General features: G+C 40.3%; 1 pseudogene; it reads right to left on the minus strand.

Annotated features, from left to right (window-relative positions):
• Positions 1 to 14953, minus strand: part of LOC136386970 (microtubule-actin cross-linking factor 1, isoforms 6/7-like) — a 54037-nt pseudogene that overhangs the window by 15856 nt on the left and 23228 nt on the right.

Raw genomic sequence — 14953 nt, forward strand, 5'->3', positions numbered from 1 at the left:
GATGTTTACCTGAAACCTATGTGTTATTATTGAGCAGACATTCCATTAAATTTAATTTCTAAATTAAAAAAATTTGATCTTATCTAGCTTGACATTTTGCCTATCTACACATCTTCAATGCTTATCTTTTAATAGCTTAGAAAAATATCTTCCCTCATAAAAATCATCCAGAAAATTATTAATCTTTCCTGGATTAATAATCCCATTTCTTCCTTTTTACAAAGCAAAAAAACTCCTCATCCTAACCAAATATTTATAATATTAATCTCTATTCACCATCATCACATTGCATCATTCCACTCGACTTGGAAGAGAAGGCAGAAATTCCCCTAGACATACTAAGCTAAGATGATTACATTAGTTCAGAACACGCTGGATACATCAGTGTTATACTTACCTTCTTTACCTGCAGCTGAGCTGTGGTCTGGTCCTGTTCCAGGTGAATTGGACCCAGGGCCATCAGCTTCCATTTTGTTTCTGCAACCCAAGCTAGTTCTGCATCAGCAGCTTGCTCACACTATACACATATTGAAGAAAAATGACATTATATACAGCCACAGTCTTCCTTTTTAGAATTCAAGTCAAGTTGCAGACACTTTAGAATTGCTTATACTTCAACAAATATGAGTTGATCTTATTCTAATCAGTGTTTTTAGGAGGCTGTGGACTTTCTGTCAATCCTGAACAATAGTTTTAGTCATGTTGAAATATAAACTAACATGACAGCAGACAGCTGAGTGAAATTAACTTGGAAATACTTACTTGAATTCGCTTAAGACCCTCAGAACAACACAACCTTTACACAGTTATGCAGTAACAAAGAAAAAGTAAGAACATGTTCTACATGACTGTTGTTTGTAAGGGTCCTTCAATCTTTCTTCTCTTCCTCTTCAACTCTGCTAACCTACACTAATATTTAAAGAGAAAAGAAAGCTCCCACGCACAATACATTTTATACTCAATTATCTGGCCAAGATAAATGATCTCAGTAAAGACATACTGGGAATGCATCTGGAGTTAGGGCAAACTTCTGTGTGGTTCACAAGGCATTTATTTATAACGATGAATCCAAGGAGTCGTGTTGTATTATTTTTTAGACTCCAGCACATTAATAGGTGCATATCCTGCTACAAAGAAAAGCAACTAAACTTTTTCAAGAAAGCAAGAGGGAAAAAATATGGAGAAAAATATGACACCTATGTTTACTGGGAGGAGTTCTATTTTGGATGGCTCTGCTATTCTGTTGGCATATTTGATAGTAATTATAGTTCTTGGTTCCTTTATCTCTCCCATCTAATGCTAAAACAATTGATTATGTCAAACTAAGATTGTGATGCATTTGGACCTTTTGGGTCTAGATATTCTCTATTCCAATCCCCACCTGCCTTTTAGCAGGGCATTAGCTAAGGAGAGGACTCACAGACTCTTCCGCAAGTTCCCTGCTCAAAAGGGTAAAGGATGTGGGGACAAACCAAATCCATCCTCACATAAATTTACCCAATCACTTCCCATCACTGAAATAATCTGTTGCATTGGATTTACCTTCATCCTCTTTTTCCTATTCCTGAGCCTTTATTTATGTGGGTTATAATTTTGTATCTTACACGTATCTCCACTGTTGAAAGTATTAATGCAGAGGTGTTTATAAACATTACCTGTTCATGTCTCTGAGTCTCATTTTTATGTCCCTTCTATGTATGGATTCATGTAGTTCTTAGTTTTTTTTTCTGATTTACTTATTTCACTCCATATAATGTTATCAAGGTCCATCCATGTTATTGTAAAGGATCCAATGTCATCATTTCTTATGGCTGAGTAGTACTCCATAGTATATATGTACCAAAGCTTTTTAATCCACTCGTCCTCTGATGGACACTTGGGTTGTTTCCAGATCTTTGCTATTGTAAACAATGCTGCCACAAACATGGGGACTCAGAGAAATGAACAAGAATGTGATGGCAACAGGGGTGGGGGGTGGGGGGAGGGAGGATGGGTTGAAGAAGGAGAGAGGGGTTGGGGGAGGGAGGATGGGGTGAAGAAGGAGAGAGGGGTTGGGGGAGGGGAAGGGCACAAAGAAAACCAGATAGAAGGTGACAGAAGACAATTTAACTTTGGGGGAGGGGTATACAGCACAATCAAATGTCAAAATAATCTAGAGATGTTTTCTCACAACATATGTACCCTGATTTATCAATGTCACTGCATTAAATTTAATAAATAAATTAAAAAAAAAAAAAAAAAACTTTACCTGTTGTGATCGCTGAGTAGCAGCATCCATTTCATCCACACTTTGTCCAACAGTGTCAGTGACCAGCTTGTCCTGCTCATGGGCAATGGACACCAGTTTATCCAGCCCTTCTCTGGCTCTCCAGGGCACCAGCTACAAGAGAGCATGGCTCACCTCATTCATTGTGTCCAACACCAGCCTGTGCTCCATGACCTCCTCCTCTAATTCCTAAGGAAGGAAAAACAGTTTGAGGCCAAACCTTGCTAAATTAAGCACATTATCAGCTGTGCTGGGGGGAAAGTGGTATCTCTGCCACACATCCCAGCAGGGCTTTGACCTCCTTCCTTCACTTATTTCTTCTTGTCTCAGATTTTGCAATCATTCCAACCCTGACTTTAGGCTTAGATGCTGCTTAGAACTGTCTGCCAGACTTCCTGAGCCAGACTGTCTGCATAAAAAAATAGTGTTTCTTCTTTTTTCCCCTTACTTCAATAGAAATGATAGTTCTTTACCCTTAGGCATTTAACTCAGTAAGTACCTACTTCAGTGAATTTAGAACTGCACTAGATCCTGCATGAGAATCAAACACAACATGAAGCATTCTAGTTTAAAGAATGAACCAGGAAAGCAAATTCTAAAATGTTATATACAAAGCAAACTTCCCAGGGATTTGAGATTCAATCTTTTTTCTTCAGACTGAAACAAGTGGTCTTATATTGGTCTCTATTTATGTCAAATCTTACTGTGAGTGAATAAACAAGAAAGGAGGCAGGAAGACATTTTTGGTTTAGATTTAAGGTAGACAAGGTTTGTGAAAAAACTTCAGAATTTAAACTTAAGGATTCTGGCTAAGAGGGAAACATTTTTTTCTTCTTCTACAGTGTGAAATAAAATGTCAGCTTACCTTCTGTCTTTGTTGAAACTGGGGTATCTGCTCCCCTGTGGGGGACTGTCCTCCACTAGCTTCCAGCTCTTCCTCCACCTCCCTCAGCCACCCGGTCAGCTCCTCATAAGTAGACTGGAACTTGGTGGCCAGCTGCCAGGCTTGCTCTACAGTTCTGAGGGCCTTGGAGCTAGTGACTGTGAAGTCTGCGTAGCGGGTCTTTATTCCATCCAGTTTCTCTTAGATAAACAAAACCTCTTCACCTGTGGGAGACTGCACACAATTATTTGTATTAAAGACAACATGAGGAACTCACCTTCTGGGCATGAGGGAGTCCCTTATTCCCCTTCCTTCAGAGCAGTGCTTACATTTTATAGATGCTCTCTTTCTATGATAGTGACTTCACCTACCATCCCACATTAAAGTAGGAGGGAAATAAACCCTTTAATCGATAAAAGAAGCCACTTGCAAGATTATTAAGATTTGAGTCCAAATGCAAGTGTTTCTAGATGTTCCCAGAACCCTCCAGTAAATACTGGCTTTCAATATATTGGAGTGAAGTGGGGTCATCATCTATAACCACAACAAAGTCTTTTTCATTTTCAAAAGGTTAAGCAAGAAACAGGAACCCAGGCTGAGGGCTGCCCAGTGGGTAGAGTGGGCGTGAGTGGGTGAGGTGGAGGCCATGACAACATGGTAGTAAAATCAGTGAACTAGGCCTGACTGGGTGGTGGCACAGTGGATAGAGTGTCAGACTGGGATGTGGAGGACCCAGGTTCAAGACCCTGAGGTTGCCAGCTTGTGTGTGGGCTCATCTGGTTTGAGCAAAGCTCATAGCTCATCAGCTTGGACCCAAGGTCGCTGGCTCGAGAAAGGGGTTACTCAGTCAGCTGAAGGCCCATGGTCAAGGCACATATGAGAAAGCAATCAATGAACAACTAAATGTCGCAATGAAAAACTAATAATTGATGCTTCTCATCTCTCTCCTTTCCTATCTGTCCCTATTTATCCCTCTCTCTGATTCTCTCTCTGTCTCTGTAAAAAAAAAATCAGTGAACTATTAAGTAAACTTGTATATCTAGGGAAGTGGCTAATGCAGGGTGCTTCTTTCCCTACGTTATGTGATTGTATATACATACAGAGTGCTACGAGATGCACGTTTCAAAGTACCTGTGGTTTGTTTTAGAATAGCCTGACCATTTTTAAATAGCTTGATGTACATTCTTCTTTCTGTTAACAATTTCTTCATTCAAAGCCTGAATGGAAAGAATACTATTAATCCTAAAACTATGGCACAATAAAAAAAAAGAAATCAGACCTTTAAGAGATGAAATTGAAAGTAAACAGATGAGTATCAGCTAGTTTAAACATCAGATATTTGACTCCTTCATTATCTCTTTAGTTATACCATTAATTACTTAAAATAATTAAATCAGATATATACAGGCAAGGTTTCTTTTTGTACTGATGAGAAAAGTTTTGGGATTCAATCAGTTTTATCAATCTATTGGTACCAAACCCGAGCCCAAGAAAGGTAAAGTAGAATTCAGCAAAATTGTTTATATGTGAAACAAAGAATAAGACACTTCAAAAGAAGAAAGCAAAAAACAGGCAGATTTTAATCCTGGTTAAAAACTCTCAATATCTGAAATCAATGAAGTAGATGGAGTTTAGATTATGAGACACAAAAGTAAAACCCTGCCTGCTTTGCTTATTTTTGCCATCCCCAAAAAAATGTCATGAAATGAAATTTAATGAACCTCACTTGATGAATTGAAAAGGGCAAACTGTTCTAAGACAATGCAGAACCCCTGGAATTTAGCATAGAGATTCTAGAACTATTTTAAGAGTTATAGCTGTATAATTCAAACCCTGGGAACTGTTTAGGTAATCTGGTTTTATGAGAGCTGCTTTTCAAATGGAAACAGAGAGGTACATTACCTAATGAGGTAAACGGAGTTGGAATTGAGATGGCCCCTGACTATACTCTGAACCATTTTCTAGAATTCCTAATCCAGAGTGTTAAGTACAGATATTTCCATGGACTCATCAGAAAATAGCTAAGTTCTTAGCAACAAGTCTGTAAGTATGCACTTGTGTTTGAAGTTGAAATGTTAGGAATAAAAAGAAAAGAAATTAAGAGAAACATGAATCAAAATGACAAAATAACTAGAAACACAACCAATAAGAATGGAAAACATGAATACCAGGTGGTCAGCATGCTGTTTCTGCAGGACATCCTGTCTGTAATCCTTTACGAACACTGAACTGAGTTTGTCCTCAAACTCAGCCAGCCAGTTGAGCACCTCCTCATCCTCCCTGAACCGTCTACCATTAAACAGTGCTTGTTCAAGCAGGGCTGCTTTTCGACAGCACGGGTCTTGAATCTCACTGTATTGGGCCTGCAAGGAGTCTCGCTTTTCTGAGAGCATTTCCTGTTCCACAGAACATGCCAGGGAGGAGAGGGAATGCCCAATTTTCACTGCCTGGTGCACATCTGTTGCATGGCTTTCTATTTCCTCCTCCAGAGTTGGAAATCCAGATTGAAAAAAATGAATAACAGAAACAAAATAAATGAAAAGTAAACATGGAACAATGAATAAATGATGTAATAAATTAAATAATAATACAAAAAAGTTTACCTACTGAAGGGCAACAATAACACAAGAACTGTGTTTCTCTTTTAAATGGTAGACTATTAGTAGATATCTATCAAAGGTGTGACTACTCCAGTTAATAATGTGACCATATTTTAAACTTAAAAACCCCCTCAAAATACATATTCTAGCATGTTGAAGGCAGTTTCCTAATTTCCAGGGCTTCTGATTCCAGTTTTTGTTTTCACTTACTGTAACTACCACCTCCTACCTTGTGCCGGATGATCTGTTGCTGTATTTTGGCGGTCTGAGTGCCAACAGGTTCAGAGTCAACAAGCTTTTTTTCTGTGACAGACAAGAAGTCAGAAATAGGCTCAGCTGTCCCGCGGAACTGTTTGGCTAGAACCAGGATATCTTCCAGGTGTTTTTGCCTATGCAAATACATAGAACAAACTGCTAAGGCAAAAATGTCACATTAAAATGGATAACAGAGCCTGACCTGTGGTAGCGCAGTGGATAAAGCATCGACCTGGAAATGCTGAGGTCGCCAGATCGAAACCCTGGACTTGCCTAGTCAAGGCACATATGTGAGTTAATGCTTCCTGCTCCTCCCCCTTCTCTCTCTCTGTCTCTCTCTCTTCTCTCTCTCTCTCTCCCTCTCTCCTTTCTAAAATGAATAAATAAAAAATTAAAAAAAATTTGAAATGGATAACAGTATAACATTACTATATTCAGTAAAAGATCAATCTTACCCAGGCACATTTTGAGTACCAATCATAAACAAAACACACATATATAGCATTCTGCTGTTTTAAAGGTTTTCAAAAGTATTACCTTATTTTGATTTTGTCATAACCTTGCAGTGTAGGCAGAATTATTATCTCCCTATTGCAAAAGAGAGAACCAACCCTGGAGGCCTAAGGATTTGTCCAAGGTGCCCAGTGAGTTGAAAAAGTACAATGAAGATGATATCAGACCTTCTAATGCTCTTTCTGCTTTGGAATGTAGCTCATGCATCATCAAAACATGAGAGCAAAATACAGTTTAAAGGAGTAGGAAAAGCATCAGTTCCCATTTTTCTATGTCACTACTACCTTCACTTGTGAGTGAAGAGAATAGAGCATTTGAAAAGCAAAGGCAGACTGTGAACTAGACCTTCCTTCCCATCTCTCCAAATCCAGTAAGGCTTCTAGTAATTTCAAGCCCCAGAACATAACTTTGAATTCAAATTTAAGGAAAAAAAAAGAGAAAAAAAAACCCACCCCAAACCAAACAAATAAAACAAAACAACACCACCACCTCAGACTAGTTAAATTTGCCAACACAAATGGCAGAATCATGGACTTTACTGCTCACTTGGAATCTTAAATCTTATTTAATATAACAATCCATACTAAGCTTGGATTTCAAGTTCCCTCAGATTAAAAACAGCAAATTACAAAGGGGAAAGGAAGCCTGAATTTTGGAGGCAGTCTAATAAGGAGAGCCACCACAGAACTCTATTGGAACACAGATTAATAATAAAGGCCATAATGATGACTTTAAAGCAGTGGTTCCCAACCCCTGGGCCGTGGACCAGTACAGGTCCATGGGCCATTTGATACTGGTCCACAGAGAAAGAATAAATAACTTAGAATATTTATGTTTTATTTATACTTAAATATGAACGATGTTTTATTTTTTAAAAATGACCAGATCCCTCTGTTACATCGTCTAAAATTCACTCTGGATGCTTGTCTCAGTCATATGATACATTTATCCATCCCACCCTAAAGGCCGGTCCGTGATAATATTTTCTGACATTAAACCAGTCCATGGCCCAAAAAAGTTTGGGAACCACTGCTTTAAAGTGTTAAGAACAGACTAACTCCTCTATCATTTGAAAAGGCTCAGGGGTATAAGATGCACTTTAGTTCAGCAAATCTTTACCGAAGAGCTCCTTTGTGCCACTTATTTTAATAAGACATGATTTAAATATAAAGGTATGTCCTTTTAATTATCTGGAAATTCAATTATGTTTAAATATTAAAAAAACATTTCTAGATGCCATTTGTAAGTGTCAAAATAAAGTATAGAATTTCCTCTCTTAGTTTATACCAGCTGTCAAAATATATCTTTAATTAATATGACTAGCCTGCCGATGGTGGCACAATGGATAGAGGGTTGACCTGGGACACTGAAGTCCCAAGGTCGAAATGCCAAGATTGCCAGCTTGAGTACAGGCTCATCAGCTTGATCATAGAGTCACCAGCTTGAGCATGGGATCATCAAAATGATCCCATGGTCACTGGCTTGAAGGCCAAAGGTCACTGGCTTGGCTTGAGTCCCCCAGTCAAGGCACATATGAGAAGCAATCAATGAACAACTACAGTGACACAACTACAAGTTGATGCTTCACTGGTCTCTTTCTCTGTGGCAAACAATAACATAATATTTTAAAGATTAATATTAAACTAAAATTTCATTTTAAAAAATTGGCCCTAATTTGTCTTTCTGATTCATCACTAATTTTGGAATATGAAAGTGTGAATAACTCAATATATACAGGACTTGGCGTGCAAAGAGAAAACCTAAAATAATATAGAGGCATCGAAAATCTAGTATTAAAACTCTAAATTAGCATGACCAGGCGGTGGCGCAGAGGATAGATCATCGGACTGGGATGCAGAGGGCCCAAGTTCAAGACCCCGAGGTCACCAGCTTGAGCGTGGGATCATCCAGTTTGAGCAAAGCTCACCGTCTTGGTCCCAAGGTTGCTGGCTTGAGCAAGGGGTTGTTCAGTCTCCTGTAGCCCCACGGTCAAGGCACATATGAGAAAGCAATCAATGAACAACTGAGGTGCCACAGTGAGAATTGAGGCTTCTCATCTCTCTCCCTTCCTGTCTGTCTGTCCCTCTCTCTGTCTCTCTCTCACACACACAAAAAATTATTATAAGTATGATATGAAGCCTTTGGACAGTTGTGAGCAGAAGAACAACGTGATCCAATTTTCTATGTTTCATCTATTGTAAGGTACAAAATTTCACATTTTAGTAGCTCTAAAATTGAAATATGTCTTACAATCAATGGCATTTGCACAATTAGCAGTTTCTTTTTTTGTTTGGTAGTGCATATCATAGCTGGTGTCTGAACCTCCGAGCCAGGTAGTATGTTCTAAGGCTGAGTCTGGACTGTATGGAAAAACAGTCTGTGGGGCAGGAGCAAGAGGCCAGCTTGGAGGCAGTGGAGCAGTTTAAAAAGAGTCCTTGCTTAGATGTAAACCAGGGAAATGGTGTGGGGGGGGAATGAGAGGTAGTCAAATACAAGACACGTTGGAAGATGGAGCCAGTTTGTTAAGTCCAAAGACTGAACACAAAGCTTAGAGCAAAGAGAAATGTTAAGGGTGACTCTTGGGTTTTTGTCTCAGCAAGTAGGAAAATGGTGACACTCTATCCTGATATAAGCAACATGGAGAGAAAACCCAAATACTGTTTTGACATGTTAAGTTTAAGAGGCCTGTGGGTCATCCAAATGAAGATTCCTCGAATCACGGTTTATGTCTGGTACCTCCCTGAGCATCCTGAAATGCAGGGCCAGGAGCAGTGCACATCTGCACCAGCTGAGGGAGGGGCCAGCCTGGAGCAGAGGAGTGACAGTGAAAAACCTGCAGCGACAGTGCAGGTGTTCCTATGCTGGCGATCACTACGTTCCCTTTGGGGCGTGGTAGTTACCTTTACAATAGTGGAGAACTGCTGGGAAAATTTAATAAATAATGAAAGAACATTTATTAGGTTCTAAGGCAGTTTTCAAACCTTAGCATCATCAGAATCACCTGGAAGACAGCCTATAACACAGAATGCTGGGCCCCAACTCCAGAGTTTCTGACTCAGTAGGTTTGGGTTTGGGTTTGAGAACTTGAATTTCTAACATGTTCCCAGATGCTAGTCTGGGGCACACACTTCAAAAAGCACTGTTCTAAGTACTTTACGCGCATCACTCCTTTTTTTTTTTTTTTTTTTTTTTTTTTGTATTTTTCTGAAGCTGGAAACGGGGAGAGACAGTCAGACAGACTCCCGCATGTGCCCGACAGGGATCCACCCAGCACGCCCACCAGGGGCGATGCTCTGCCCACCAGGGGCCGTGCATCACTTCATTTAATCCTAACAACTACAACTGTATGAGGTCAGGTGAACAAATAACCGACTGTGTCCATTTTATTGATGAGGAATATAATACTGAGAGATTAAGCAATTTGCTCAAAGGATCATAGTAAGTGAGTAAACCAGGATTGGTATCCACGCAACCTAACTGTAATGCTAAACAAAACAAAAGACCCCAAAATACCAAAAAATAAAAACTTCTCTGAAAGAAGTCATTTTCTTTCACTCATAGTTTTTCCCCATATTTTAATCCTAGTAAAATAAAATTTAATATCAAGAAACAAAATAAACCAAAGTCCTTTTAACCTGTCCATCAAATGATTTCAATAGATACTCAGAAATTTAGGATTAAAAGGGACCTTTTAGGTCATCTGGCCTGAATGTAACACCAGCATCTTGAGACAATTCTGCTTGAATTCTTTTCAGGAGACAGGGCTCAGAATCCCACATTTAGGGGAAGCATAATTGCAAGTACATTGTTTTTAGCTATGATGAGCTAACCCTCCCGCAATCTCCACCATGCTACTGCCACACCCAGCATCTGCTGGCTGAGCTGCTCTAAGAGCACTCTGCTGTCCTCTGCCTGGCCTGGCTTCATCATTTCCTGCTGGACAGTGGTTTCCTCAATCCACTTGATAAGAGTTCCATGGCAGGCTCGGTAGTCTCCCAGAACTTCCTGGATACTTTCTAGTTCCAATTGGCTGAAGGAGCAGAGAAAAACTGCTATGAGCTATCTTGGTGTCAAGGTAATAAAGTAAATGAGAATTCCCTTCTTGGCCTGTGCCTCCAGCTGAGCTTGACCACACAGGATACATCTCTATTTGTGGGAGAAAGCAGTACAATCCTGAGAGCTACGTAGGAGCCCAGTGCCCTGTGGGGTAAAAAGTGGCTCTGGGAACTCTCTGAGACCTGGCATCCTATGATAATCCTTGTCAAATTTTTAATGAGATTTCCCAGGATTACCAGGGTTGCCAATAGGTAGTACTGACTGTACACTTCTGTCCCTGAATGATGGGACAGATTACCCCAGCTATAATTTATGAATCACTGTCATTTCTTGGGGAGGATGATAAAAGAATGGGTGAAAAATAGTACCTATTTACTATTAATTTCAGTGCATTTAAAAAATTTTTTTAATTCATTTTAGAGAGGAGAGAGAAAGGGAGAGAGACAGAGACAGAGAGAGAGAGAGAGAGAAAGAGAGGAGAGAGATACAGAGAGAGAAGGTGGGGAGGAACTGGAAGCATCAACTCCCATATGTGCCTTGACCAGGCAAGCCCAGGGTTTCAAACCGGCGACCTCAGTATTTCCAGGTCAACGCTTTATCCACTGCGCCACCATAGGTCAGGCAATTTCAGTGCATTTTTTAAAATATCATTTTTGTTAGCCTAGCCCATCCTTGGAATAGTAATTCAATTATACAGAATCAATCCAAACTTATTTGAGTTTCTATAACTTCTCACCCTATGTATTTGCTTAACCAGCCAAGCTTCAGATAGGCAGTTTTCTGTCTTTCCTATTCAAATTGGTCATCAGAAATAGGACCTTAAGTTATTGATATAAAAACCACCTAGTTAGCAAATGAAAGGAAGCAAGAAATTCTGCAAAGGCCCACTATGAAAATGGTTTATATTTAGATTCAAAGCTAGTAAAACAAGACCTGAACCTCAGGTTCTATCCTTAAGAGATCACCAGGTCACCTTTCCAGTCTGTATTCTAAGTCAGCACTGTCATCATGACTTAATTAGGTAAGACAAGGGACAAAGGAGAGGCACTACTTAATAGAACTATCAGTGCTGACTCAGAAGCAAGACTCAAGTCTGCTTTGGGGCTGGTGGTCTAAACTTCCTGTTACTCATCTTTTCCAGAATTCATTGTGACATTTCATTTCTACCTCTCCCTACAATTCCTGCTTTTAAACAAGAATATGCAGATATTATTATTTTTATTTAAAACCTACTCCCTGAACCCTGATAGGAGAAAACGGTAGGGTCACTACCCTGAGACACTCACGGGTCTCAAGCTGGGCAATGACCCGGTGCCATCACTCCTGCAGCTGGGAGCCTTTCTCCTGATAGTGCTCCAAATCCAGGTTTTGCTCTGGGGTCAGACAACTCAGCTGCTCTGCCACCACCTTGGCCTTGGCAATTTCCTCATCCAGGACTGCAAACACTGAATTCTTGTCTTTCACATCACTAAGCCAGTGCTATAGAAACACAAGCAGAGCAACACAAGATTAAAAATATTCCACACTGAAAAGTAAAAAAGACTCAGACTAAGGTAGGCAGCAAGGACATGGCCGACAGCTGGCTCCCATTATAGCTGTGATTCAGAAGCTAGACCCTATAACATCTGTGCCAGAAATGCCTCCACAGACCTCATGCACACTGGGCAGCCACAGGCAGACAGCACAGCACAGAGAAATGGGCAAAGAACTTGTGTTGGGAACCTGGCTCTATCATCTATAATTTTTGAAAATAACATACATCATTTAGCCATTCTGACTCATGGTTTTCTTACCTGTAAATGAAAATAAAAATCCCTTCCCTATCCCCCTTACAGAGTTGCCTGGGAAAATCAAATGAAATAACAGCTAAGAGATTTACAAACTTACAGCAAAGCCATTGATTGTATCCAATTAAGCCATGATTTTACTGGGGAGAAGAGAGAGAAAAGGGAAAGGCATAGTTCCTTATCTCCCCTTTCTAGCTAGACATATTTCTCAGTCCCTTCTTTGAATCCATATAACAATATATTAAATATGATATTCTGCCTAGTTCAAATGAAAACTTAAAATCAACGTCATGCCATCCAAAACTGTATTTCTTCACCAACTCAAAGCATTGGATATACAGGGGTGAGCAAAAGGAGGTTCACAGTTGTAATACAAGTAAATAATACAAGAATAAACTCTGTGTTTCATGTACTCCCAACTGTAGTCCTACTTTTGCTCATCCTTATATTAAGTCAACCTCCTAAGAAACTCAGTGCAACCAACCCGTAATGTAGAGTGATGGGACTCCAGGGCTGAGAGGTCTGCTGGTACTGCTTCTTTTTGACTCAGCTTGATCTCATAACCTTTGACCAAGAGGTCAGCATCCTGAATGCTACGCACAATGACATCAATTGTCTTGAGCCTGTGAGGATAAAATCACTTTTATTAACACATGCACTTTAAGAGCTGGGCTACAGATCCAGAGCACCAAGGAGTGTCTAAACCATACCACTCCGAAAGCACCTAATCTGGTCTGATCTCAGAAGCTAAGCAGGGTCGGCCCTTGTTAACACTTGGATGGGAGTCCCAAGGAGAGGGTCACAAAACATAACTAGTTGCCCAAATCAATTTCAGCATCACTATTGATTAGTGAATTTCAAAAAAAAATGGGGGCATGGCATATGTGGTAACAATTTAAACCAATTCACAATCAAGTTCTAGGTGGCACTGAGACATGCACACACATGGTAAACTTGGGGGAGAAAAGGTGCAAGAACTGAAATCCACTCAACATTGTGAAACATCTAAGACCTTTTTCTCCTCAAGGTCAGGGGTAGAGATCGGTGGTTAAAAAAAGAGGTTCAAAGGCCTAGTTTACTCAAAACTTTTCCTCCTGTTCTTTAGTGTCCCTTTCTTTCCTTTTCTTTCTCTTTATTTTTTCAAGTGAAAGGAATAGAGATAGTGAGGCAAACTCCTGCATGCGCCCTGACTGGGATCCACCTGGCAACCCCATCTGGGGGTGATGCTCAAGTACTGAGCTATTTTTAGCTCATGAGGCTGATGTGCTCCAAGGGACCTATCTTCAGTGCCCCATGCCACACTCAAACCAATACAGCCACTGGCTGGGGGAGGGAAAGAGAGAGAGAAGGGGGAAATGGGGGGCGGAGAAGCAGACGATCATTTCTCATGTATGCCCTGACCAGGGATCAAACCCGGGACATTCATACGCCGGACTGACATTCTATCTACTGAGCCTCTGGCCAGAGACTCCCTTTCTTTTTGTCCTGAGGTATCTAATCAAACAAAAATGAGGTAAGAAAGAGTCCTAACACTGCAAATGAACTCCCACCCCATTGGCATTTGTTCAGGAGAGCCCAAATGAATGCATTCCATACATGGAACTAAAGCCCTGGTATCTTGTCATGGCTACATGCTCTTCAAGATCTACAACCCCTCTGGATTGTTCATGAAACACTCCAGGAACTTTCCTTTCTCATTCCAATGGAAAACATTGCCATTTGGACCCAAATCCTCGGCTCACTCACTTATTCAGACAGACAATGGAGAGACTATATACATGGTCCATTTTCTCCACCAGCAGATTGAGTTCTGAGTGCAGAGTTTAAATACTTGAACCAGATGGGGACTGATGGAGAAAGCTGTTGCACTTCATGGAAAAGGCATCCAAGTCTGACCTCAGTTGCTGCAAATCATCCTGGGTACACTGTCAGGACTAAATCATACAACAAAGATGAAGACAGAATTAAACAAAGAAGTCTTTGTTTGTAATAGCCAAATATGGAAGCAACCTAAATGCCATCTGTAAGAGAGTGATTGAATAAACTCTGAAACAGCACTGAAGGGGATGAAAGGAAAAAAACAGACACAAGTAATTTCTGGAAAATGTATCTGGCCTATTGACACACCTTCAGGCGAACAACAAAAAGACTATAAATACATGTTGAGCTCCGGTTAATAGATTTTTTTTAATTTTATTTATTCATTTTTAGAGAGGAAAGAGAGACATAGAGACAGAGAAGGGGGGAGGAGCTGGAAGCATCAACTCCCATATGTGCCTTGACCAGGCAAGCCCAGGGTTTCAAACCGGCGACCTAAGCATTTCCAGGTCAACGCTTTATCCGCAGCACCACCACAGGTCAATAGGGTTTTTTTAATAGTAGTATGAGTTAACACTCCTGAAAGTACTCTCTGCATGTGTAAGAACTGGGCAATAAGTAAATCTGTTGTGGATAATGTAAAGTAGATTTTTCAACCTTGTGGAAGGGAAGGAGGAAAGGTTAGAATAAACCCTATGACAGTGGTCCCCAACCCCCAGGCCGCAGACCGGTACCGCGGACTGGTACCAATCTGCAAAGAATGAATAAATAACTT

Source organism: Saccopteryx leptura, unplaced genomic scaffold, assembly GCF_036850995.1.
Source record: "Saccopteryx leptura isolate mSacLep1 unplaced genomic scaffold, mSacLep1_pri_phased_curated manual_scaffold_27, whole genome shotgun sequence".
In the NCBI taxonomy this organism is placed as follows: domain Eukaryota; kingdom Metazoa; phylum Chordata; class Mammalia; order Chiroptera; family Emballonuridae; genus Saccopteryx; species Saccopteryx leptura.